Source organism: Plecotus auritus, assembly GCF_963455305.1.
Source record: "Plecotus auritus genome assembly, chromosome: 9".
Lineage (NCBI taxonomy): Eukaryota > Metazoa > Chordata > Mammalia > Chiroptera > Vespertilionidae > Plecotus > Plecotus auritus.
This window is the reverse complement of record NC_137783.1, coordinates 96,428,039-96,454,143: the sequence shown is the minus strand read 5'-3', so window position 1 is coordinate 96,454,143 and position 26,105 is coordinate 96,428,039. Positions and strand designations below refer to the sequence as shown.

The window sequence follows — 26,105 nt, the reverse complement described above, 5'->3', positions numbered from 1 at the left end:
CCCAATTCTGGCGCCAGGCCAGGGGACCTGAGGCTACGTTCCCTGCCCACCGGGGCTTGACAAGGGTGGGACTAGCCAGGTCTGGTTCTATCCCAGTGATGGGGGGGGCAGCTGGGTCTGGGTCTCACGTGATTTTGAGGCGCATGTGGGTGGGCGGGGACTTGACTCTGGGTTCCGTGGTGTGCCCCAGACTCTGACAGGAGGAAGGTTTTCATATACATTTTACTAATTTTCTTTCATCTCTGACACTTCTATTTTAGAGAAAGGGCGAATAGCAATATTAAATTACTTCCTCTAATTAATCCCCTTTTAATGTGCATGAATTTCATGCACCGGGCCACTAGTTATAGAAGATGTTTCTTGTTTCCCTTAGTCCGCTGCCCCCAGGCAGGTTTCATTACTGTGGGGAAAGCAATTCAAACCTAGTTTATGAAAAAGAGTTAGTGAATGTAGTGAATATACCCAGAAGCTTTGTGTAAATGTCACATTCCCAGCGTAGGAATGGCTGGAAAATCTGCCTAACCTCTAGTCATTTTTTCAATATGGAATAAAAAAGCAGGTTTATTTCTGGAATATGATGAGTGTTTAATACTAGGTCTTACAATTCCTGATGCAAGTATACGTAAGGAAAATATTGATCAATGATAGAAGTGATGTGTTAAATAATAATACACATTATGCAGTGAAAACAATAATGTGAACACATAGACATTTTAAGAATAGGTTATATATTTTACTTGTATTGTAACATTAATCAGCATAATTTCAATAGTTGCAAATCCTTTAAACATGAGTTTGAAAGTCAGAAGCAAGATAAGCACATATCACTGCTATTACTTAATATTGTTCTGAATATTCCAACTAACACTTATAGAAAGAGAAAGAATTAGAAGTATAAAATATGTTAATGCTGGCTTTTTTTTGTAAAATGTACTTTATCTATAAAAACACTTAATAATAAGTCACTAAGATATCTAGTTATCTAAATGCTCAAACCTTAATGGTTTTCATATAAAAATGATACAATTATTTTTATCACTAGAGGCCTGGTGCATGAAATTCATGCATGGAGGGGCGGTGTCCCTCAGCCCAGCCTGCATGCTTTCCAATCTGGGACCCCTCAAGGGATGTCCAACTGCCCGTTTAGTGGGATCGGGCCTAAACGGGCAGTTGGACATCCCTCTCACAATCTAGGACTGCTGGCTCCCAACCGCTCACCTGGCTGCCTGCCTGATTGCCCCTAACTGCTTCTGCCTGCCAGCCTGATCATCCCCTAACCACTCCCCTGCCAGCCTGATCAATGCCTAACTGCTCCCCTGCTGGCCCAATTGCCCCTAACTGCCCTCCCCTGCTGGCCTGGTCACTCCTAATTTCCCTCCCTTGACAGCCTGGTCGCCCCTAACTGCCCTCCCCTGCTGGCCCTATTGCCCCTAACTGCCCTCCCCTGCCAGCTCGATCACACCTCACTGCCCTCCTCTGTAGGCCTGATCTCCCACAACTGCCCTCCCCTGTTGGCCATCTTGTAGCGGCCATCTGGTGTCCACATGAGGGCAGCCATCTTTGACCACATGGGGGGCGGCCATCTTATGTGTTGGAGTGATGGTCAATTTGCATATTACCTCTTTATTAGATAGGATGCTTGTATTCAAGAGAACACATTATGAAAATAGCCAGGAATATACAGGGGGAAAGAATCAAATTTAATTTTACATTAAATAGATTTTCAAACATATCAGTAAACCAAATAATCAAAGCAATGTGGTACTGCAACAATAATTCACAGGCAGACCAGCAGAATAAAATAGTGTATATTTACATGTCTATATCTTTCTATGTATCTATCCATAGACTTATTTTTTTTTGTTAATCCTCACCCAAGGATATTTTTTCCATTGATTTTTAGAGAGAAACCCATGTGAGAGACAAATAAGTTGGGTGCCCCTGAAACACAGCCCATTCTGGGGCAGGGATCAAACCTGCAACCCAGGTAGGTTCTCTTGATCAGGAATTGAACTCAAGACCCTTTGGAGTGCAGGCCAATGCTCTAACCACTGACCACCCCTAACTGTCCCCCCTGCCATCCAGATCGCCCCCAATTACCCCCCTTGCTGGCCTGCTCGCCCCCAACTGAGGACAGCAGCCAGGGCTATCCAGGAATCTTTGTATTTCTTTCTATCTATCTATCTATCTATCTATCTATCTATCTATCTATCTATCTACCGTGTTTCCCCGAAAATAAGACATCTTCCGAAAATAAGACCTACTTACAGGTTTCCTTCTGAGAGAAATATAAGGCATCCCCCGAAAATAAGGCCACCCAGGCTCTGTCTCAGAATGAAAATTAATTTACCGTAAACTGGTCGCTAGGGCTGCCCCAACTGGTGTCTAGCAACCAGTGACGTTACACGGAGTCCTGACGTCACTGCTGTGTGGAGGTGGAGCGGAGGTCGGAGTGAGCGGTGAGCGCGGGATGGGAGAGAGGAGGAGACTTTCGCAGATGTGTGTAGAAGAACAGGAGGATTAGAGTGGACGGGACGCGGCGAAGGTGGTGAGTGCTGGTCTGTCTCTGGTGACACTACCTGATGATCGTGGTCGCCTTCATGATGACTGAAGGTTCTCAGTCAGTGGCAGACCCTGCTCCAGCCCAGATCCAGGCCCCAGCAAGCCCAGTGACAGTCCCCAGGCAGGCCCCAGGGGGTAAATATCTGATAAAGGAGTAGGGGGGATGTCTGGTGAAGGTGTTCAGTGGCACAGGGGTGGGGGGAGGGGGATCACTTAAAGTGACACAGGAGGATCAGAGGGGGCAATCAAAATGACACAGGAGGATCAGAGGGGACAATCAAAATGACACAGGAGGATCAGAGGGGACAATCAAAATGACACAGGAGGATCAAAAGGGGTTACTAAAATGGTAATCCCCCTCTAATTCTCCTGTGCCATTTTGATTCCCCCCTCTGATCCCCCCTGTGTCATTTTGAGTGATCCCCCTCCCCCCACCTTGATACCCCAATTCCTTTTTTTTTACCCCTAGAAATGAGCGCAAAAAGAAAAAGCTACTCCGTGGAGTACAAGAAAGGAATCGTGGAAGACTCTTGGGGCCAAAATCTTACTGCTTTCTGCAAAGAGAAGATGTTGAGTATCCGATTGGTCCGAAAATGGTGAGCAGAGTATGGTAACCTCATTGAACAAGTGGACAAAGGAAATGCTAAAAAGTGCAAGTGTGGATCAGGTCTGCAACCATTATTTTCCGAGCTGGAAGACCTGATCTGTGAATGGGTTGTTGACAGGAGAGCAAAGGCTTTGGTTGTGAATAGGGCTCAGATTCAAGAATTTGCCCTTGCAATGGCACCACAGTTTGATATAGCCCCCAAAGACTTCAAAGCATCACAACACTGGCTGGATAATTTCCTTCAGCGAAGTGAACTGTCTTTAAGAAGATCTACAACATTGTTTAGGTTGGAAGATACTCAAGTTATTAAGCGAGCACTTGCATTCAAGTCCTTTATTGATGATGCTGACTTCTCTAAATACAGTCTTTCCAACATGATTGCTATGGATGAAACTGCAGTGTTTATGGGCCAATCATCTCAAACAACAATTGAACAGCGGGGTGCCTCCTTAGCGTACATTCCCTACACTGCTTACGAAAGTGCACGTGTTTCCTGTATTTTGGCAATTCGTCTGGATGGCACTAAAATCCCACCTTTAATCATTTCTAAGGGCAAGAAGGAAAAGATTGAACGTGTTTTGGGCATTTTTATTCTTGAAACTGAAAAAGCCTGGTCCACACAAGCAGTTATAAGGAAGTGGGTCGATTTAATGCTGCCGCTTGTTATGCGAGGGAGCCAAAGAGGTCTGCTAGTCTGGGATGCAGCCAGCACTCACCGCACTAAAGACATGAAGACATTTCTTCACGAAAGAAAAATAGATCAGATAATGATTCCCGCAGGAATGACGGCCTATCTCCAGATTCTTGATATTGCAATAAACAAGCCATTCAAAGACAATTTGCACATGGAAATTAATGACTACATTGAAAATAGAATGGAGAGAAATCAGCATGGAAACTTTGTGAAACCTAAACTGCAAGAAGTTGTGACTTGGGTGAAGAATTCATGGGAGAAAATCACTGACAGTTGCATTGCAAATGCACTGCAAGCAGGCTACCTTGACAAGAAGTACTCATTTAAAGAAAGTGCTATTGCTAAACATGAGAGATTTGGTCCACTGATTCTGAAAGAAATGGAGTCACAAGAAATTCACCAGGAAATTCAGGAATTGGATTGTTATGATGATGTTCCAGAAGATGATGACATGATTGTCATTGAATAAATGAGTAAATTCTTGATACTGTAGGATTCACAGTTTGTCTGGTTTGTGTTGACAACTACTGTACTACCGTACCGTATACAGGTAATAAATTTCCTTTATTTTCATTTAACAATAAATGTGTACCATATTCTTCTTCATGGAAAAATAAGACATCCCCTGAAAATAAGACCTAGCGCATCTTTGGGGGCAAAAATTAATATAAGACACTGTCTTATTTTCGGGGAAACACGGTATCTATCTATCTATCTATCCCTTCATTCATACATCCACTCATACATCCATCAACCCTGAAAGCTAAATAGAAGATTCACTTGAACCTGGAGCAACAGGAAGGAATTTAGGTTTTGCCAAGAACAAACGCAGACATTCTTGGAGATGCAGTGTCCCAAATTATAAAACATTTATTGCATGCAGGTCCTCATTCAAATGAAAAAGCTAACCTTAGGAAATATAATTTTATTTGAAATTAGTAAGAAAGTCTCATAAAAATGTCAGTGTTAAATATCCATGTATAAATATTGCCTGCTACATGATGCTGCCCACTCTCACATTAAGAATGGTCAAATCCTTTGTCACACCAGATGTCATGTAAGAGTCCAGAGGTACAGTTCTCTCAGAGAATGTAGGAGTCACAGGCTCATGGTGGCCCCACACGAACCCTGGCAGACATAAAATGAGGACAGCAAAACGTCTTTCTTCAGAATACGCAGTCTAGTGCATTCTGCTCCTCACAGCTGCCCAATCATCCCACTGTTTGTTTCAAGTTCATTCGTTGCTTAGGGGTCCTAGGGGGAGTGGTACTGACTGTGTAGGGGGACCCAAAAAAGGCTCAGACATATTTTTTCTCCCAGCAGGGACCTCTCTCCCTAGGTGTGTGGACCTGATATTGAGAGTACTGTCCCAATTCCCTGCTTCCCAACCTGTGCTACTCTGTATTTAGGAGGAGAGGGGAAAGGAAGTGAGAAGCAAAGCAATAAAAAGGGACAGGTAGAAGAGCCCTTCAGTTTACACAGATGCCAAAGACTTCTGTTGGGAAGTTCTCTATCCCACCATATAGGAATGAACAAAGCTCAGTTGGAGTCTGAGTCATAGGTGTCCCCCGAGGAAGGCGAGCTGGAGCTGCTGTCATCTTCATCGCTGCTGCTGGAGTCTGAGGAGCTGCTGCTTTCTTTTTTTTTTTTTTTTTTTTCTTTCAAATTTTTATTAAGGTATTATATGTGTACATATCTTACCATTGCCCCCCACCCCCACCCCACTCCCATACATGCCCTCACCCCCCAATGTTTTGTATCCGTTGCTTACTCTTATATACATGCATATAAGTCCTTCAGTTGATCTCTTATTTCCCCCACCTCTCCCTAACCTTACCACTGTAATTTGACAGTCTGTTTGATGCTTTACTGCCTCTGTAACTATTTTTTTGTTCATCAGTTTATAATGTTTTTCATTATCCCCAAATGAGTGGGATCATGTGGTATTTTTCTTTCATTGACTGGCTTATTTCACTTAGCATAATGTTCTCTAATTCCATCCAAGTGCCTACAAATGGTAGTAATTCCTTCTTTTTTACGGCAGCATAGTATTCCATTGTGTAGATGTACCATAGTTTTCTGATCCAGTCATCTGCTGATGGGCACCTAGGCTGTTTCCAAATCTTAGCTATTGTAAATTGTGCTGCTATGAACATAGGGGTGCATATATCCTTTCTGATTGGTGTTTCTGGTTTCTTAGGATATATTCCTAGGAGTGGGATTACTGGGTCAAATGGGAGTTCCATTTTCAGTTTTTTGAGGAAACTCCATACTGTTCTCCACAGTGGCTGCACCAGTCTGCATTCCCACCAGCAGTGCACGAGGGTTCCTTTTTCTCCGCATCCTCGCCAACACTTGTCGTTTGTTGATTTGTTGATGATAGCCATTCTGACAGGTGTGAGATGGTATCGCATTGTTGTTTTGATTTGCATCTCTCGGATAATTAGTGACTTTGAGCATGTTTTCATGTGTCTCTTGGCCTTCCTTCTGTCTTCTTTCGAAAAGATTCTATTTAGGTCCGTTGCCCATTTTTTTATTGGATCCTTTATCTTCCTTTTATTAAGTTGTATAAGCTGCCTGTAGATGTTGGAAATTAAACCTTTATCAGTGATACCATTTGCAAATATGTTCTCCCATACAGTGGTCTTTCTTGTTGTTTTGTTGATGGTTTCTTTTGCTGTGCAAAAGCTTTTTATTTTGATGTAGTCCCATTTGTTTATTTTCTCTTTGGCTTCCATTGCCCTAGGGGCAGTATCACTGAAAAAGTTCTTTTGGCATATGTCTGAGATTTTGCTGCCTGTGGATTCCTCTAGTATTTTTATGGTTTCCCGTCTTATATTTAAGTCCTGTACCCATTTTGAGTTTATTTTTGTGTATGGTGTAAGTTGGTGATCTAGTTTCATTTTTTTGCATGTATCTGTCCAATTTTCCCAACACCATTTATTAAAGAGACTGTCTTGACTCCATTGTATGCTCATGCCTCCTTTGTCAAATATTAAATGCGCATATTGGTTTGGGTCGATATCTGGATTCTCTATTCTGTTCCATTGATCTATATGTCTGTTCTTGTGCCAGTACCAGGCTGTTTTGAGGACAGTGGCTTTGTAATACAGCTTGAAATCTGGTATTGAGATCCCTCCTACTTTATTCTTCTTTCTCAGGATTGCTGTGGCTATTCGGGGTCTTTTTTTATTCCAGATGAATTTTTGGAGAGTTCTTTCTAGGTCTGTGAAATACGCCGTTGGTATTTTAATGGGGAGTGCATTGAATCTATAGATTGCTTTGGGTAGTATGGACATTTTAATGATGTTGATTCTACCAATCCATGAACATGGTATGTTCTTCCATCTGTTTACATCTTCCTCTATCTCTTTTTTCAGGGTCCTGTAGTTTTCCGCATATAGGTCTTTTACCTCCTTGGTTAGGTTTATTCCTAAGTATCTTAATTTTTTTGGTGCAATGGAAAATGGGATTGCTTTTTTAGTCTCTCTTTCTGTAAGTTCATTGTTGGTGTATAGAAATGCCATAGATTTCTTGGCATTAATTTTGTATCCTGCTACATTGCCGAATTCATTTATTAAGTCTGTTAGTTTTTTTATGGAGTCTTTCGGGTTTTTTATGTACAATATCATGTCATCTGCAAATAAGGACAGCTTTACTTCTTCTTTTCCAATTTGGATGCCTTTTATTTCTTCTTCTTGTCTAATTGCAGTGGCTAATACTTCCAGTACTATGTCAAACAGGAGTGGTGAGAGTGGGCATCCCTGTCTTGTTCCTGTTCTTAGGGGAAATGGTTTTAGTTTTTGCCCATTGAGTATGATGTTAGCTGTGGGTTTATCATATATAGCTTTTATTATGTTGAGGTATGATCCTTCTATTCCCACCTTGTTGAGAGTTTTTATCAAGAAAGGGTGTTGGATTTTGTCAAATGCTTTTTCTGCATCAATTGATATGACTATGTGATTTTTATCTCTCAATTTGTTTATGTGATGTATCACATTTATTGATTTGCGGATATTGAACCATCCTTGCATTCCTGGGATAAATCCTACTTGGTCATGGTGTATGATCTTTCTGATGTACTGCTGGATCCTATTTGCTAGAATTTTATTGAGGATTTTGGCATCTACATTCATGAGGGATATTGGCCTGTAATTCTCCTTCATTGTGTTGTCTTTATCTGGTTTTGGTATTAGGGTGATGCTGGCTTCATAGAAGGAGCTTGGAAGTGTTCCTTCCTCTTGAATTTTTTGGAATAGTCTGAGGAGGATAGGTTTTAGTTCTTCCTTGAATGTTTGGTAGAACTCTCCTGTGAAGCCGTCTGGCCCCGGGCTTTTGTTTGCCGGAAGCTCTTTGATGACTGCTTCAATTTCTTCCATAGTTACTGGCATGTTGAGCTGTTTAGATTCTTCCTGATTGAGTTTTGGAAGGTTATATTTTTCTAGGAATATGTCCATTTCCTCCAGGTTGTCCAGTTTGTTGGAATAGAGTTGTTCGTAGTATTTTTTAACATTCCTTTGTATTTCAGCGGGATCTGTTGTTATTTCACCTCTTTCATTTCTGATCTTGTTTATTTGGGTCCTCTCTCTTTGCTTCTTGGTGAGCCTGGCTAGAGGTTCATCAATCTTGTTTATCCTTTCAAAGAACCAGCTCTTGGTCTTGTTGATCTTTTGAATTGTTTCTTTGGTCTCTATGTCGTTTATCTGTGCTCTGATCTTTATTATTTCCTTCCTTCTGCTTACACTGGGCTTTTCTTGTTGCTCTTTTTCTAACTCTTTGAGTTGTTGGGTTAGGTAATTTATTACCCCTGTTTCTTGTTTTTTGCAGTAGGCTTGTAGAGCTATGAACTTCCCTCTCAAGACTGCTTTCGCTGTGTCCCATAGATTTTGGATTGTAGTGTTTTCATTGTCATTTGTTGTCATGATGTTTTTTATTTCTTCTTTGATCTCTCTGGTAACCCAGTCATGGTTTAATAGCATGCTTTTTAGTCTCCATGTGTTTGATTTCTTTGGGTTGTTTTTATTGTAGTTGATTTCCAGTTTTATGCCACTGTGGTCTGAGAAGATGCTTGATATGATTTCTATCTTCTTGAATTTGAAGAGACTTTGCCTGTGTCCCAACATATGGTCTATCTTTGAAAATGACCCATGTGCACTTGAGAAGAATGTATATTCTGTGGCTTTGGGGTGAAATGTTCTGAAGATGTCAATTAATTCCATCTGGTCTAGTGAGTCATTTAGGATTGATGTTTCTTTGCTGATGTTTTGTTTAGAGGATTTGTCCAATGGTGATAGTGGGGTATTAAAGTCTCCTACTATGATTGTATTGCTGTCAATCTCTCCCTTGATATCCTCCAGGAGTTTTTTTATGTATTTGGGTGCTCCTGTATTGGGTGCATATATGTTTACCAGAGTTATTTCTTCTTGTTGGATTGCTCCCTTTAGTATTATGAAATGGCCTTCCTTATCTCTTGTTATGTCCTTCAGTTTGAGATCTAATTTGTCAGAAATAAGTATTGCTACCCCAGCTTTTTTTTCAGTTCCATTTGCCTGGAAAACCTTTTTCCATCCCTTCACCCTCAGTCTGTGTGCGTCTTTTTTTCTGAGGTGGGTTTCTTGTAGACAGCAGATATATGGGTCGTGTTTTCTTATCCAATCCGTTACCCTATGTCTTTTGATTGGGGCATTTAATCCATTTACATTTAAAGTTATTATTGATAGGTACTTATTTGTCGCCATTCCTATTCTTTACCCCTGTGTTACTTCTTCACTTCCTATTTCTTTTTTTTTTACAGCAGACCCTTTAGCATTTCTTGCATTGCTGGTTTGGTGGTAATAAATTCCCTTAGTCCTTTTTTGTCTGTGAAGCTCCTGATTTCACCTTCAATTTTGATTGACAGCCTTGCTGGGTACAGTATTCTTGGATTCAGCCCCTTCCTTTGCATGACTTTGTATATTTCATTCCATTCCCTTCTGGCCTGATGAGTTTCTGTTGAGAAATCAGTTGCTAGTCTGATGGGGGTTCCTTTGTATGTAACTTTCTGTCCCTCTCTTGCTGCTTTTAAGATTCTTACTTTGTCGTTGTTGTTTGCCAATTTAATTATAATGTGCCTTGGCGTCGGTCTTTTGGGATTCATTTTGATTGGGACTCTGTGAGCTTCTTGGATTTGTGTGTGTTTTTTCTTCCCTATATCTGGGAAATTTTCTGTCATTATTTCTTCAAAGAGGTTTTCTATTCCTTGCTCAGCTTCCTTTCCTTCTGGAACCCCTATTATGCGGATGTTGTTTTTTTTCGTGTTGTCCCAAAGTTCCCTTAGACTCTCCTCTTGCCTTTTAATTTTTTTTTCTAGAAGTTGCTTTTCTTGGGTATTTTTTTCCATCTTGTCTTCTAGCTCACTGATGCGGTCCTCTGCTTCTTCTAGTCTACTCTTGATGCTTTCTATTGAGTTCTTTACAGCAGCGATGTCATTTTTCATTTCTTCTTGGTTCTTCTTCATTTCCTCTTGGTTCTTGCTCATATTGTCGAATTTGTCTTCCATTCTTTTCAGCCACCTTATGACCATTTCTCTGAATTCTTTTTCTGGAAGGTTGCTTGCCTCCATTTCGTTTACTTCCTTTTCTGGTGATGCCTGCTTTTCTTTCATATGCGGGCTGCCTCTTTGTCTCCCCATGGTCTCTCTTCTCTGGGTGTCTGGTTATGTAGTTCTCTCTCTCCTGGGTTGATTTAAAGGCACAAAATACAGCACTACCAGGTACAACTCACAAGGCACTGAACAGAAATGTATTCACGATATTAATAACCTCCAATAAAGGTGACCACCAGAAAAAGGCAAATTAGGTGATAGGAGAGAAAGAAGAAGAGGAAAAAAGAAAGAAAGAAAGAAAGAAAAAAAGAAAAAAGGAGTGTGAAAATGAAATTGGGAAAAGGGAAAGTAAAGAGAAGAAAAAAAAAGAAAAAAAAAAAGTAAGAGAGACAAGAAAGTGACTAAGAGAGATAGGGGAACAGACTATATATATTGGGGATAAAACTCCAATAGAACAATCACTAATCCCAGCAAATGCCAGCAACAAGTGCCTGGGGATTAGTACAAACTACAACACCAACTAATATGGAGTGAGGCAAGGGAAAGCTGAAGCACAAAACAAACAAAAAAATAAACAAAAGAAGAATAAGCAAAACAATCTCACAAAAAAGCATAAAAATTGGATATAATCTACATTCAAGCAAACAACAACAAAAGGACAGAGAGAAGGACAAGTTTATGGATAGCTCAGACAGCGAAGGGAGAGGTGTATGTGGACTAGGAGCAGGGGATTGGAGATTAGATATGTAAGTAGGGCTGAAATTTTAACAAGGGGTAAACAGAAAGAATAGGGAGAATCTAAAGCAGTAAAAGGGTAAGATAAACAGGACACTGAAAAGGGGGAGGTTAGGAGGAGAGTGATGGCCTAAAGGTAGAGTTGAGATAGAGTAAAACGATGCTAAAGGAAAGATAGAAATAGAATGTAGAACCCTAATCCCAAAATAAAATGAAGAGAAAATAAAATGACACTTAAAAAAAAAAAAAAAAAAAAAAAAAAAAAGATAAAATAGCAGTAGTAATAATACGGATTGAAAATAAAAATGTAATAATTAAAAAGGTAAAATCAAGTGATGAAAAAAGAGAAAAAAAAGTTTCTTGATTAAAAGATGCAAAAAATGAAAATAAAAAAGAATAAAAAAATAAAAAAATAAAAGGTAAAAATAAAATGTGAAGTAGTGAAGGTCATTCACTTCCTCTGTTTTTCTGTTTGGCACGCCTGTTTCTCAGTCCAGACAGTATTGCAGTTCCCTGCGATCCACTGCTCTTCGGTGTTGTAAGCCAGTCCTGATTTTAAGCAGGCGGTGTGTCTTAATTTCTCGTATTCCTTTATTTTTGATTACACAAGAGTCAATTTGTGATTCAGCCCCTGGGTGGCAGTGTTTCTGGATTAACTTCCGGGTCTATCTATGGCCTCTCTAGGCAGTGTTAGAGCCTTCTTTCCCGCACTCGCCACTGGCCTGTGGGAGTGGTCTGCCTCAGAGCTGACTCTCTGATGGTCACGCCCAGCTCCGATCCCCAGGTTCCAGAAAAATAACCTTCCCCTGCAGTCTCCCAGGGTGTCCCCAACTGGGTGATCCTATGTATTGGGCTTAGTAATCAGAGGCAAGAATTTCAAGAGGAAAAAGCTCAGTTGTGCGAACTCCGGGACTCCGCGTAAGCCCAGGCACCCAGGGAACGCAGGGGCTGCGCGTAAGTCTGGACTGCCTGAAATTCTTAGGGTGTCCCTGCACTTCAGATCAAAATGGGTTGCTTTTTAGAGTGCCCTTCTCTTAGCAGCTCTGAGGACCCCTTTCCACAATCACAGATCACATCACGCCAGCCCCTACAGCCACGGATTTTTCTAGGCACAGACTTCCCTGGTCCTCCAGCTCCCGCAAAACGCGCGTTCCTCTCTCCCTCCGGGACCAGAGACCTCACCTTATCCCAGGCGAAATCTGACCTTTCCGTGGTGGAGTGTAGAGCTCCTCTGAACCCGTGTGCTTGCGCCAGTTGGGGAGCGTTGTTCTGGGGCTCGCAGCTGTTCCTGGGGTGCCGCAGTTGTGGATTCTCAGGCTTCAGATAAGCTCCACTTTCCGGATCAAGATGGCGCAGACTCCGCGTCCAACCCTGCAGCTCCGGGAGGGGACCCAGCCGCAGTTGGTGCTGCCAGGTCAGGGGAACCCCGTTCAGCAGTCCCCCACCTCCTTCTGGAATTCAGCTGTCTCCCAACCAGCCAACAAACACTCCTTGTGCGACCCTCAGCTGTTCTTTCTTTCTGCTCCGGGACAAGGCTCGGAACACGTCTGTCTATTCCGCCGCCATTATTCCCTCCTCCCGAGCCTGGAATTTTGGAGGCCGTTGGGCCACCATTCCCGGGCTCTCCTGCCGCCCGGCTCACAGCCTCCCCCCGAGGAGCGCTGTTTCCTACCGCACGCGGCGCCCGGAGCGCGGGCGCTGCACAGAACAGCGCGGCGAGCTCGCGCCGCGCCCCAGAAGGAGCTGCTGCTTTCTACCTTTTCCTCATGCTCCTTCTTTTCTTTAGATCCCCGTGAGGCATGAGAATGGTCCCCATATGTCTCTGAAGATGCCATCCCGGGACCCGGCCCCTGGTTCTGTGCAAGCCCTTCTTGCAGAGTCTCTGCTGATGGAGACTGCACATCTTTCCTGAGGATCTTGGGGCCCGGGGCCTCCACGCATGTTCATGATCTTATGATTCCCAGAGGCTCTCTCTCTGTAGGCAGCATACTCTTCAGGAGACAGACTCTTGAGCCAGTGATCCAGGTCCACCTTGTACTGTTTCTGCAGCTCCTCAGCCTGCTGCTTATAATGCTCCCTCTGGCTCCTTGGGACACGCTGCCAGCGTCTACTGATCTCCACCATGCGCTCCCTCTGGGGCAGGCCTTGCAGGTCCCTACTTGACCACAAATCCTGGTGGAACTTCTGATATTCATTCATGGGGGGCTTCTTGTGCTTTCCATGGAATTTAAACTCAGAAACATAGTTTTCTGGGGAAGACTTCACTTTTTTCCCACTTCTCTGAAACTTCTTGAGGACTCTGCTTGGGATCCTTTTGGGGACAACAGAGGTCTTGGAATTGTGCTCAGGCTCAGGGTGGTCTTTCCTGAACTGAGCTAGTTTCTCCTGAAACTTCTGTTTTTCCTTCTGGAAATCTTCAATATATTTCAGCTTCATCTCCTCTGGGAGCTCCTTGTATTTCTCAGACATGACCTTGGTCAGTTCCTGGTTGTTGAGTTTGGGGTACATTTGAGAATACTCAAGCCGATTCTCCTTGAAGAAGTGAAGGTAAGGCGTCAGGGGCTGCTTGGGCATGTCTGGATGTTTCTTGAGTTTTTTGCTTTTGTAGGAATTTTTAACATGTTCCTTAGCTTCCAGGACTAATTCTGTCAAAGTCCAATACTTTCTTATCTTCCTAGAAATCTCTAACCACTTGAGTTTGCACATTTCTCCAGAATAACCTTTAAAAGTTACTTTTCCCCAGTCCATTTGTGACTGGGTAGTTTTGAATGTGTGGTTGTCATTGGATGGCAGATTATTCTTCAGGAGGTCCAGTAACATCACAATGTCTTCTTTAGGCCATTGGTCTTGGCCGTTAGTCAATGCCATTTCGAGGACTTTGGGCCACTTATGAGGTCCCAGTTATGCAAACATCACAGCAGAAACTCCAAAGTCTTCAAGCTTAAGTCTTAGCAGCTGAGCTATTTTGGAAGTTTTGCAGTGTGTGTTCTATATTTCTGAAGAGAAATAGAAGAATGAATGAGAAAATCACAACTCACTTGGAAAATGTCCCTCATACATTTAAATTGCCTTAACAAAATAAATAAAAAAGGACCTGCCTACCTCTGAAGCAAAATTTATGTTTACCTTCCATAGGCTACATTTGTACTTTTCAAAATAGTCACGTTAGCTTTCATTCTAGCCTGCCTTTTGCCAGATCTCACCAGGGCCTTTGTTAAATAGAACAACTGGCTCCTCAAGGCTCAGTGTAAGAGAAAAGTCCTGGGAAGAAGAAAAAATTTAAAATGAAAAGAGAAATGTGGAAAAGGCAGAGGACTGTTGCTCTCTACTGCCTTGAGTGTGGTCACCTTCTAAGTGCAGCTCAGGTGTCTGTGACAGAAAGTACAGGCTTTACATAAAATGAAACCAGCTAAGGAGACTTGCATTCCACTGTGGCCTTTTTGTATGAGTGAATCTTAAACCTGGAGTAAATGGTGAATTTATAGATTATCTGGAGTGCAGGGGAATGAATGCTTTCTAATGAACAATATTGATTCTCCCTTCAACTGCCAAGGAGTGAATAAGAATTATGGAATATTACAATTTTATTTGGTTTAATTTTCTTCATCCTTAAGCATCTGCCACTTTTGCTGTTCTACAACAAGTTCTTCCAATTAAGCTTTAGGTTTCATACCAATTATAAAAGTACTGGAAATATAGAATTTTCCCTTTAGGTATCCCAATTTGTATGCACAAGGAACATAACATAAAAAAATTATGTAAATGTCAAAGCAATAAGAGATTAAAATTCTATAGCTCAAGAGTAAACTATAAGTAATTACATAATTTTTATTAACTAGGCAAATTGCATTTTCTTAAGAGAATCTTAAGCCTACTGACAAATTAAATTATTATATATGCATTTATTTATGTATATTAAGGAAAGAAGTGAGAACTCATATACTTACAAGTGTGTGCTCACCTTAAGATTGTATAATTCATCTCATAGGAAAACCCACCCAGTTGGGTCAGGTTCTGGGCTCTTGTACCCAAAGGCAGCTGTAACCTTCTGAGTTTTCCAGCCACCTTCAAATGCCTGCAAACAGAATGAATCTGGCTTTTGAGACACATTGATATAGGGATCCCTGAAGCTCCACCCTAATTAGGTTGCTGTAGTGAGGAAGACAGACAGTCATTTCATTATTAGATTTATTTCCTTTGGAATTTCCAGGAAAAAATCTATTTACTTCTCTCACCCTTGGCATAGATTTTAAACCACATCCACATGGCAAATATTTCCATATTCTACTCCCATTCCTGCTCCTACATCTGACTTTATTTCAAATCGTACTGTATTTGAATATAGGTCCTTCCCTTCAGTGCTCATTGAGTCTTTCCCTCTGATCTAGAACTCCTCTCATCTCTGGGATGGCTGTTTAAATTGTCTCAGTCCTGCTCAGGAAGCCAACAGGAATAAGATTCAGGACCAAAAGGGCCTAAGAGATTTGGTTTGGGTTTTGCTTGCTGGTTGTTTTGGTTGGTTGGTTGGTTTCCCCACTGGGATTATTTCTCCCTTTCCCTTTGAAACACTAATTAGCCAGGCCAGCATGGCTCAGTGGATGAGCATTAACCTTTGAACCAGGAGGTCAGGGCACATGCCTGGGTTGTGGGCTTGATTCCCACTGCTGGGCATGTAAGAGGCAGCCAACCAATGTATCTCTCTCATCATTGATCTTTCTATTTCTCTCTCCCTCTCTCTTCTCTGAAATCAATAAAAATGTACTTAAAAATAAAAATGTGCCTGTTAAGGGAAAAAAAAATCAGAAACTGGCCACATGAGCCTTAAAAAAATATATAGCAAATAGGACTTTTGCACGGTTTTTCTAACTAATTGAACACTTTTTAGGTTAAGGTGTATGAAGACACTAAGATGCATATAGCATGTTAAATATTTTAGGTGTTTATGATATTCATAATTGCACAAAAACTAGAGAAATCTCTTTTAAGAACTAAAACATCTAGTAGTAATATGGAACTAAAATAAAAAATAATCAGATAGCTTACTACAACAAATATCCATATATTACAATTGCTCTAATCACAGATATTGATGTCATTTCAATTAACAAGGAAATCTACTTGTCTACTTAGAGAAGATGCAAGCACTCCAACAGGTAAATTGAAAATATTTGTACTAAGAGGAAGAAGGCATGAAGATATTTATTCCAAAGAAAAAAAAAAGGTATTTACCCTAAATTCCATACTCACCAGTGTGTAGTAAGAATTGTCCCACCTCTGGAAGTTCTGTCCCTATCAGTGTCAATAGGAAATCTCTGTGCTAAACTGGCAGCTCCAACTTCAGTCAGTCTACCCTGGGGAAGAAGTGAAGTGGCCTCTGCATAAATATGCCTTTTATATGATTCCACCCAATTAAGGCCACACCCACTTGCTGAGATTGGATTATGTCTTCAAAAGGAAGTAACCAGCCTGAACCTGAATAGATTACAGATAGTAGTAAGATGGCTGATTGGTTGACAACACACAGAAAACAGCACTTGGCCTCTTTCATCCTAACAGAATGTAAATGTATTTTTCAGTAAGATGCATAAAACTTTCAAATACAATATTATTAACTATAGTCACCATCTTATAGATGCTGTAGAAAATTATGTTTAACAGAGGTTCCATGTTACCTGTATTTTGTTGGCACCTACCACAATTTAATAAATTACTGATTCCCCCTCCAGGTAAGTTGTTTCCCTAAATTATAAAATGCTTGGAAATTTAGGTCTGATTTTTATAAATATATGAAATGAAAATAATCTAACTTTCCTGGAAAGTTGAAACATGAAAATCTAAATGAAACTCACCTTTTAAAATTCATTGAAAAATGAATGCTAAATCCATCAAAGCCCACATTTCCTAGAAAGAGGTGAAGTACCTGCCCTCTTACTCAATAGGATTATAAATTAAGGTAAGGGTCATTGACCAACAATGATCACAAAATTTATTCTGGAAAAATTTTTAAGACATTCCTCAACATGTTGCAAGTCATCAATACAAGCATATAGAGGAAGAAGTTTCATTTTTCAGCAAAAATCAAATAATACTGTGGGCAGGCTGCCCATGGACAAGTTGGAATCCTGGTCAGGCCACAGACCTGACATGCTGGCTCGGTCCTCAGTAAGGGGCTTGTAGGACCCAGCCCATCCATGATTCTCTCTCATTATAGATGTTTCTATCTCTTTCACCCTTTTCCTTCCTATCTCTGAAATCAATAAAAAATAAATTTATAAAAATAAATAATAAATCAATAAATATAATAATTAAACCATCATAACTAAGTTTTGTTAGGTACCAGAGTAACTTCGCAATTCTCCTTCCCCAAACCCAGGTTTCAATGGTAAGACAAATCTCCAAGAATCTGGAGATTATTGGTCAATAGAAAAAAATGAATGCATGCAGAGAAAAAAAAATCATAACAGCTCAAATAAGGAAGAGGAATCTGTGTACAACTAAAGAAGAAAACAAAGAGCAGATGACTGAACCTGAGATTCCTTTCTTATTTGATATCCTATGATGGCTTACTTACTATATTGATTTTTGTAAATATGTTTTCTTATTGATTTCAGAGAAAGGAAGAAAGAGAGAGAGAGAGATAGACTCATCAAGGATGAAGGAGAATCATTGATCAGCTGCTTCTTACAAGCCCTCTACTGGGGATCAAACCTTAATGCCAGGCATATGCCCTGACCTGGAATCAAACCTTGCCCTCTTGGTTCATGGGTCAAAGCTCAACAACTGAGTCACTCCAGCCAGGCTAGGGACTATACTTATTATTTAGGTAGTAATGAGATTGTCAAAGCTCAACAACTGAGTCACTCCAGCCAGGCTAGGCACTATACTTATTATTTAGGTAGTAATGAGATTGTAGAATTTTAAAATTCTGTGTGACATAATCACAAATCCAGGGAACAGTAGTGCAAGTGATTGTTGGACAAGTCCCTGTAAGAGACAGCACCATGTAACAGCACTACAAGAGTGCAGCCTCTCACAGAATTATTTGATTTTTGCTGAAAAATGAAACTTCTTCCTCTATATGCTTCCATAGATGACATGCAACATGTTGAGGAATGTCTGAGATAATTTTCCCAGAATTGATTTTGGGATCATTTGCTGGTCAGTGACCCTTACATTCCTTTACAATCCTATACATTGAGTAAGAGGGCAGGTACTTCACCTCTTTATAATGTATGTGGCTTTGATAGATTTATCATTTATTTTCAATAATTTTTAGAAAGTGAGATTTATTTTGCCTGGCCGGTGTGGCTCAATGGTTGAACATTGACCTATGAAGCAAGAGGTCAGGGTTCAATTACTGGTCAGGCCCATGATGAGGTTGTAAGCTGGACCCCATTGCGGGCCTTGCAGGAGGCAGCCAATCAATGACTCTCACATCATTGATGTTTCTCTCTCCCTCTCCCTCTCCCTCTCCATTCCTCTCTGAAGTAATCAAAAGTATATTTTAAAAATAATTTTCTATAGCATCTATAATAAGGTGACTATAGTTAATAATACTGTATTGCATATTTGCAAGTTTCAAGCATATTATTGCAAAACACATTTATATTCTGTTAGAGTGTATGCCCCCAAGTGTTGTCTTCCTTCCTTCCTTCCTTCCTTCCTTCCTTCCTTCCTTCCTTCCTTCCTTCCTTCCTTCCTTCCTTCCTTTCTACATCAATATCAATGATGGGAGAGAATTATTGATCACCTGTCTCCTGCATGCCCCCTGCTGGAGACCAAGCTTGAAACCTTGACATGTGCCCTTGGCCAGAATACAAGGGGGACCCTTCAATGCCCAGGTCAACATTCTGTCCACTCAGCCAAACCAGTCAGGGGCCCATATGTTGCTTTCTATACATTGTAAATCTACCCAGCCATCTGTGTAACCTGATTAGCCATGTCACTTCCTTATTTAATTTATTTATTACTTTATTATAGATATCATTTTAAGAATAATTCTTTATTGTTGAAAGACATTACATATGTCTCCTTTTCCCACCATTGACACCTTCTAGCATGTCTCCACTACCCTCCTCAGACTCTCAACATCCTATTGTCCATGTCCATGGGTTATGCAAATATGCAAACAAGTTATTTAATCACTTACACCCACCCACCCTCCTCTGACATCTTAAAACATAAACCAATCTCAGCAAGTGGGTGTGTCCTTAACTGGATGGGATCATATAAAAGCCACATCTCTCCAGGGCCCACTTCTCCAGGGTAGACTGACCACATTTGGAGCTGCCAGAACTTACAGAGGTGAGATCACTCCTAGTAGACTCTGTGGCATATGGATTTAGAGTAAATATCTTCATGCCCACAAATGCTTTCAATTTACCTATTGGAGTGCTTCAATCTTTTCTCTGTAGACAAGTTGATTTCCTAGTAAATTGAAATGACATCAATATTTAAATTATCTGCGATTAGAGCAATTGTAATATTTTAGTTATAATAAGATACTTGATAATTTTTTTTTATTTTAGTACCACATTGCTACTAGATTTATTAGGCCTAAAAAGAGATTCCTCTATTTTTTCTTCAGTTAGAGGGGTGGCCTCTCACAGAATTGTTTGATTTTTGCTGAAAAATGAAACTTTTTTTCTATTTGCTTACATTGATATCCTCTAAACCCCGCCCCATTGACTTTTCCTAGCCCACTCCCTCTGCCCTCCTCAGGCATTCAGCACCCTACATTTTGTGTTCATGGGTTATGCATATATGCATACAAGTTCTTTAATATCTTCCCACCCCCACCCACCCACCTTCTGAAGACATGAAACCTATCACATGATTTGTTAAGTTGTGATAGGTTTCAACGAAATAGAGGTAGCATGACACCTCTGTTAAAAATGATTTTCTGCAGCATCTATAAGGTGGCAACTGTAATTAATGAAAAGGTATTGCATATTGGAAAGTTTCATGCATCTTACCACAAAACACATTTACATTCTGTTAGGGTGTCAGCCACTGAGTGTTGTTTTCTATCCTTTGTAAACCTAATTAGCCATCTTAGTCTGATCTGTGTAATCTATTCAGGCTGGTCACTTTCTTTTGAAAACTTAAGCCTATCCCAGCACATGGGTGTGGTTTTAGGTGAGTGGAATAATACAAAAGGCCCATCTGTTCAGGGGCCATTTCACTTCTCCAGAGTAGACTGACTGAGGTTGGAGCTGCCAGTTGAGCTCAGAGAGTTCCTATTGACCCTGATATCCACAGAACTTCCAGAGGTGGAACCACTTTTAGGAGACTCTGGTGAGTATGGAATTTAGAGTAAATACCTTCATGCCTACATTCTATTATACAAATACCTTCAATTTACTTATTGGAGATCTTGGATCTTCTCCAAGCAAACAAGTAGATTTCCTAATTAATTGAAATGACATCAATATTTAAAATATCTGTGATTAGAGCACTTGTAATATATTGATATTTGTTATAATAAATTACTTGATTATTTTTTTAATATATTTTATTGATTTTTACAGAGAGGAAGGGAGAGGGATAAAGAGTTAGAAACATCGATGAGAGAGAAGCATCGATCAGCTGTCTCCTGCACACTCCCTACTGGGTATGTGCCCGCAACCAAGGTACATGCCCTTGACCGGAATCGAACCTGGGACTCTTGACTCTGCAGCCTGACGCTCTATCCACTGAGCTAAACTGGTTAGGGTGATTATTTTTTATTTTACTACCATATTGTTACTGGATTTGTTTTAGGTCATAAAAAAGATTTCTCTATTTTTTTGTACAATTATGAAAATCATAAACTACCTAAAATGTTCAACATAATGTATGCATGTAAGTATCTTCACACACATTAACCTGAAATACAAATGTGTCAATAAATTAAGAAAATCCTTGCAAAGGTCCTATTTGCTATAAAACTTCCCATTTCGAGGCTACATTTGAAAACTTTGAAGTTGATCTGAACAACTCTAAAGCTACCAAGAAGTAGCACTGGACACAATGGGAGATTATCAGAAATAAAGATGAACCAGCAATACTTCCATTAACTGCATCCCTGAAGAGAGAGAGAGAGAGAGAGAGAGAGAGAGAGAGAGAGAGAGAGAGAGAGAGAGAGAAGAGAGAGATTGGTTCATTAATTAATAGTCTGTATGTGCACCTCTGAACCAATCAGCTTGTCTAATTAAGTTAGTTGTAACTGAGATCATTGTTCATTTTATTTTTCAAAATTTATTGATTTTAGAGAAAGAGAGGAAGGGAAAGCGAGAAAAAGAGCCAGAGAGAGAGAGAAACAGGGACATGTTTCACTTATGTATGTATTTGTTGGTTAATTCTTGTATGTGCCCTGACTGGGGATCCAACCTGCAACCTTGGCAAGTCCCATTAACCCTCTAACCAACTAAGCTACCCAGGCAAGGCCTACATCATTGTTTGTTTAATTAAATATTTTAATTGACGTTAGAGAAGAATGAGTGAGGGAGAGAGGGAGGGAAAGAGAGACAGAGGAAGAGAAAGAGAGAGAGGGAGAAACATCCATTGGCTGCCTCCCATAAACAACTTGACAAGATATGGAACCCCCTACCTGGGTGTGTCCCCAGACTGGGTATGTAACCCATAAACTTTCAGTGCCTTGACAAAGCTCCAATCAACTCAGTCACACTTGCCTGGGCTCATTGTTTACTTAAAAAAAAAAAAAATGCTGAGGACACTCCTATCTGATTTTCTCATTTGTCTCTTAGCATTTACCCGACCTGTCTAGTTTTGCTATGTCTAGGATTGTATTGGAGGGAAAATAATGGGCAGGTTAGATAACTATTTAATAGGTAGATCAAACTCAAGCAGACATGTTTTTATCCAAAGGCCTTTCTTTCCTCATCTGGAAAGAAGATGGACTTTCTGTCTCTCCCTTTCTAATTCTTTCTTTTATTATGATTACAGAAACATGGAGTCACACACCTTGCAAGCCTTGTGGAATGAACTGATCTGCTCCATCTGGATGAACTAGTTCCTAGACCCGGTCACCTCAGACTGTGGGCACAGTTTTTGCCATCTCTGCCTGTGCATTGGTTGGGATGCGGCCCAGAATCCAATGCACTGCCCTCATTGCAGACATGTGTCAGAGAAGCCAGATTTCAAAACCAACATCCCACTCAGGAGCCTGGCTTCCCTAGCGAGATAGGCCAGAGCAGACTACATCAACAGCTCTGAGGAGCAGATCTCTGTGGCACCCAAAGCAGCAAAGGGGCTCTTCTGTGAACTTGAAAAGAACCTGCTCTGATCCCCTGGACCATGTGGCTCACAGCCACAGCACAACACAATGGGCTACTGAAAAATACAGGGTAGGTGATGTCTTCTGAGCAATTTGGTAGCTGTAGGCTCCTACATGGGAGATAAAGCCTAGGATGATGATAAGGGGATTGATGAGAATGGAAATAATGGGGGTGGTAATGTTCCAATGTAAATTCCCAATTATAAGTATATCTGGGCAATGCTGTTGACCAGCTTGGACACTATATTCATAGTGGTGTTTTCCCTTTGCTAAGGTAGATTTCCTTACATATGTTGTTCAAATATGTAGAATTGGTGCTATTGTGGGGCAGGTGGCTAGCACCCGGGGAACACTGGCTTCTGATGCAAGTTTTTCTTCAAAGTCAGGATAGATGAAAACCTGGTTGCCAAGTTCTCAAGCAATGGATATTATTTGTAGAGTATCCCCAAAATTGTTATTATATGTTTCTATGAGATTCCAAATGTTAGAATCAAAGCAGATGAATGTGAAAATATCACACACTCTCCCTTCTAACTAAAGGTTTTTTTCAACAGCTGCCTTTAACCAGAAATAAGGGGTTAAAATTTGCAATGTCATCTTAGGTGGCACTAAAGTTCATGGTTATTTTGCAGGTGAAACTTCTAAAGAGCATGGGCTTTTTATGGAGTATGACTGGAGACATGCAAAACAATCTGAAGCAGGAAGCTAGCAAAACCCAGACATTCAAGGTAAGAATGAATATGCTCTGTTGACATTTATTTTTTAATGCATATTGATAAAAATGTATTTTGGCTAATATTTTTGGATAAATTTAAGTAACAAGATAAGTGATAATGGTTCCTGCCCAGGAAAAAAAAAAAGTTGTTTTAAGTAACATATTAGCAATCACAAATATAGAATTCTGGGTTGGCCAGAATTCTAATAAATTTGATTCTTGGACAGGGATAGAAGTATGCTAGAGTCCCATTGGCTTGCAGTCAAATATCCACATATAACTTTTAGTTCTCCCCAAATTTCCTCATTCTTATCTGCGCGGCAATATTTCTAGGACCCCATGAATATCAAATTCCAGGGATTTTCAGATTTCCTATAGAAAATGACATAAAAAAGAATGCATACAGTAGCCCTCTGAGTTCATGCATTTCCAAACAATGATTAAAATTGTTGTCTTTGATCCACCATAGGTGGATAGGAAACCCACAGATACAGATGGTCAACTGTGTATTTATTGAATAAAACCAGAGTACTAGTTCCCTCACAGTTCAAACCTATGTTGAGCAAGGTCCCATTGTATGCAATAATACAGGCATGTGATAGGTATTCCCATTTCAACTTTAAAGGCTTGATATATTTTTCAGAATCAGAATATAAGACAATAGCACACTAAGTTTGACTAAGAAGGAGGGAAGAGAAATATAATGATACCTAGAAGAAAATAATACAGAATGTTTTTTAAAAATTGGTATAATATAGTATATACTTAAATATTTTTAAATATGTAGAAAAATTAGCCAAGGAATAAGAGAAAAGGAAAGTAAGAGAAAAGAAATGGATGCAGTAATAACCCTAATGAAACATCATGCTGGGACCCTGAAGAGGGCTTGATTTAACAGGAAAGAGACCAGCAACATAGGGTCAGGATGGGCAGAAGGACTAGCAAGTGCTCAAGACACTTTGGGGTCTGCGGCAGACAGTTTGTCAAGTTGACGTTTGAAATTCTGCTTACAGTGAGGATATGTCATCCCTTTGACCCTCTATCTGAGCCCTTAGGAATTTGATTATGAGAGCTGAATGCCAGAAGATACATCTATTTCTCCATGAGGAGGAGCACCTTCACCTCCACATGATGGAGAGAGAAGCCAAGGAGCTCTTCCAACAACTGCAGGGAAGCAAAGTCTGAATGACCCAACAGACAGAAAGCCTGAGAGAAATGTTCAGAGAGCAGATGGACATGTGTCAGAAGCTGGACATGGGACTGCTCCAGATGAGAAGGGAGGGTCCATCAATAGAGACAGAAAGCTTCTTCTGGGCAATGTTGCCATGAAACTAAAATGTTAGCTGCATACACCACTACGCTCAGTTCATTGATAAGTCTCCTTGACTCCCATCATGTCTGTCCAGTCAGTCACTAATTTTATTGTATCCTCTTAATCCTAAGAAGCGATATTGGACAAAATGATTTCAGGGTAATCTGGAGGATTATCCACAGAGACAGATTTTTCAAATTCGGTCAGTATCTGAGTAGGGGAATGTTAACTTTGCTGCAGTAATTCTGGATTTACATTCCCTAAATCCACTGTCACTCTCTGTTATGACCACAAAAGCAACTTGCTAAAGAGTTGGAGGTTTTACCCATTACCTAGGCAAGTTTTCTAGTATTTGGTGATCAACGTTAATGCTCTATGTATGTCAAATATTTTGATTTCATTTTTATAAATGGTCACATCTCTCCTTGGAATAACATGGGCAATGAGTGAAATTGGAAACATAGATCTTGTTGCATCACTTCCCTTCTCTGCCTGATCTCCATGTGTTTTAGTTAAGCTGTTATGATTAAGATGGCCTCTGATTGTCCCTTAAAGGAGAATAGGCAAAGTACACTATTAAAGCATGCTCTAGCCCTAGCCAGTATGGCTAAGTGGATAGAGGCTTGGCCTAAGGACTGAAGGGTCCTGGGTTTGATTCCAATCTAGGACACATGCTAGGGTTGCAGTCGCAATCCCCAGTAGGGGGCGTGCAGGAGGCAGCCAATCAGTAATTCTCTCTCATCATTGATGTTTCTATCTCTCTCTCCCCCTCCCTTCCTCTGTGAAATCAGTAATAAAAAACCCTCAAAAAGTTCCTTCTCTTGTTTTAAAAAAACAAAACAAAAATACTCTATACCATGTGTAAAAGGACACAAGTTGCATGTTTACCATCTTTTTCTCTTTGCTTTGCAGGATTTTGGAACTATATTGGAAAAGTGAGTTTACACTAATTCTTTCTGAGAAAGGTGTTGTCTTCTTGATGAGGTGGCTATTTATGTTTTGAGCTAGGAACCTTGTCTTCTGTAGCTATTTTTCATTTTCTTTCAAAAATGGCCTGAGGCCTTCTGATCTCAAAAGTTTTCTTCTCATGTGACTGAATTCAAACATACCTAAATACATGTGACCTGGGTTTGCTTCCAGCTCCTCTCCCCCATCCTCTCCAGGCTTAGCACAATAAACATCAATGGATGGATCCTGTTCCCTCACTGCATGTCCCCTTGTAGGCAGACCTCAGGGGGAATGACCTCCTGGTGCCCCCTAAGAAGTTAGAGCTTCAGGAGCAGGCTGCCAGGAAGGAGTTAGATTTCCTGGCTAGAAAAAAAAATAGCAAAGCTGTCTTTTCCCTTTCAGACCCTGAATGTCTCATTGGTGACGACTCTGAGACTCAAGTCACAAAGTCTCTGGCTGTATGTTGTGCTCCCTGTCAGATACCCAGAGGTTTGCATTCCCTGAGGTGGAATAGAGAAAGGACATGATTCTCAATAATTTTTCAAATGGAATAATATCTGAGGAGAATGGGGAAGTCAGCATTTTATATAATTTAAATTTAGAAAAAGAGGTAAGGCAACATTTTTTTTATATCCTCAGGAAGGTAGACTAAAATGTATGCTCCATTATGT

General features: G+C 40.5%; 1 pseudogene across 1 annotated transcript; it reads right to left on the bottom strand.

Annotated features, from left to right (window-relative positions):
• Nucleotides 1-5,402: 5,402 nt before the first annotated feature.
• On the bottom strand, nt 5,403-14,049 carry LOC308233607 (upstream-binding factor 1-like protein 1; annotated as a pseudogene). Its single transcript has 2 exons — nt 12,854-14,049; nt 5,403-5,500 (listed from the first exon to the last, which is right to left on the bottom strand). The product of its transcript is annotated as an upstream-binding factor 1-like protein 1 (transcript).
• Nucleotides 14,050-26,105: the final 12,056 nt, after the last annotated feature.